Here is a 1813-nt window from a genome sequence, read left to right on the forward strand (position 1 = left end):
TTTTACACATCACCACAATGAAGATACTGAACAAGTTCGCCCCCTCCCCCAAAGGTTCCTCCTCCCTCCACCCTGGTCAACCACTCATCTGCTTCCTGTCACTATGGATTGGTTTGCATTTCCTAGAGCTTTATATAAATGGAATCATGTGGTATGGGCTCTTTTTAAGACAGAGATGTTTTATATCTCAGAAGTGCAAACAGCTTCATGTTGGACATTTGACATACTTTTTCTTTAAAATTGCGTTGCCCACTCCACCGAGATGCTTTGTAGCACCCACACCGCTGGGCTGTTCTGCTTCCCGCTGCTCGTGAATTTCATCTCAATTTTAATGTACAGCCGTTCAGTGACCTTTTTGTTTCCTTGACTTCTGTTAATCCATATCCTTAGTGTCTTATCAAGGTAATTTCCTGAACAAAAGAGGGTTCCCTCCCTAACATCAATTCCAGTGTCAGCTGTTAGGATACATTTTTCTATCCTCTTACGACTTGTGTGTGAGTGTGTGCATGTGTATGTAAGTGTGTGTGTGTGCCCGTGCGCACATTTGGGAGTAGAAGCATGGGTCAGGCAAAGGGGGCTATTTTTTTTTTTTAATTTTATTTATTTATTTTTGGCTGCGTTGGGTCTTCGTTGCTGTGTGAGGGCTTTCTCTAGTTGCGGCGAGCGGGGGTCACTCTTCATCACGGTGTGCGGGCCTCTCACTGTCGCGGCCTCTCTTGTTGCGGAGCACAGGCTCCAGACGCGCAGGCTCAGTAGTTGTGGCTCACGGGCCCACTTGCTCCGCGGCATGTGGGATCTTCCCAGACCAGGGCTCGAACCCGTGTCCCCTGCATTGGCAGGCGGATTCTCAACCACTGCGCCACCAGGGAAGCCCAAAGGGGGCTATTTTTAAAAAACATTTGTTGATTGATCAAAACTCTGACACAATTTGAGCTTGCTATAGCAAGAAAGTCTAACCTATTCCGGTGTTCTCTTCTCTGTGAGACAAGCCGTTATATAGACTTAAACAGTGTAAAAAAAAAGAAAACATTTGTTGATGCCTACCTGTACCAGGCACTAGGCTAAGTTCTTTCATTCATTACCTCCCTTAGTCCTCACAGCAAATACGTGACATAGGAATAATAATTCACTTTAACAGATGGGAAAGCGAGACTCCAAGAGGCTAAATACATTGTCTACAGACGAAAGCAAAACTAAGCCCCAAGTGTCTTGGACTCCAAACTTGGTGCTCATTCCTCTGCACTGGGAATGATGAGGAGGTTGTGAAGCCTGTGCCTCACGAGTTGATTGGGAGTAGCTGCTTGGAGGGCTGTGTTGAGAAAGACGACGAAGCTGAGTCTGAGTTCGGCAGAAGGCTGGCGCCATTGATTAGTGATGTCTGTCACAGGTGTGGGTGTGGAGGTGATGTCTGTATGTCTTCCTTGCTTTATACCGTGCTTCTTTGGTCCTTCCTGTAATGCAAAATTGAGTTATTTTTCTTCATCAACAGGAGAGTCAAAGCCTTGATCTCTGAAGGAGCACCCACAGGGTGCCCCAAGCTGGTTGGCTCCATCTAATGGCTTCTCTCTAGCAGGATTTCACGCCTAACCTTGGTCCCCACACCTCGGCTGCAGTTGTCAGAGTTCTCCTCTCATCCTCTCTCCAGCCCTTTCTCTGTAGGGATCCAGCCCCCAAGGCTGCCATCTTGTTTCTCTCCCAAGCTTCACCACTCCATGCCAGGCAGCCAGGGCTCTGGGTCATGTGCGGTAGAACAGCACTCTCAGACCTCAGGTTGAGCGCTCTGCGTACCCCGCTCTCTCTGACACCCCTTCTG

The 1813-nt window shown here is 48.1% G+C and overlaps 1 non-coding gene across 1 annotated transcript; it reads left to right on the forward strand.

Moving 5' to 3' along the window:
- The first annotated feature begins 890 nt into the window (after window positions 1-890).
- LOC114235820 (small nucleolar RNA SNORA28) lies at window positions 891-1011 on the forward strand. The gene has a single exon (XR_003621901.1). It is a non-coding gene; the product is annotated as a small nucleolar RNA SNORA28 (small nucleolar RNA).
- Window positions 1012-1813: the final 802 nt, after the last annotated feature.

The sequence above is a fragment of the Balaenoptera acutorostrata genome, chromosome 9 (assembly GCF_949987535.1).
Source record: "Balaenoptera acutorostrata chromosome 9, mBalAcu1.1, whole genome shotgun sequence".
In the NCBI taxonomy this organism is placed as follows: domain Eukaryota; kingdom Metazoa; phylum Chordata; class Mammalia; order Artiodactyla; family Balaenopteridae; genus Balaenoptera; species Balaenoptera acutorostrata.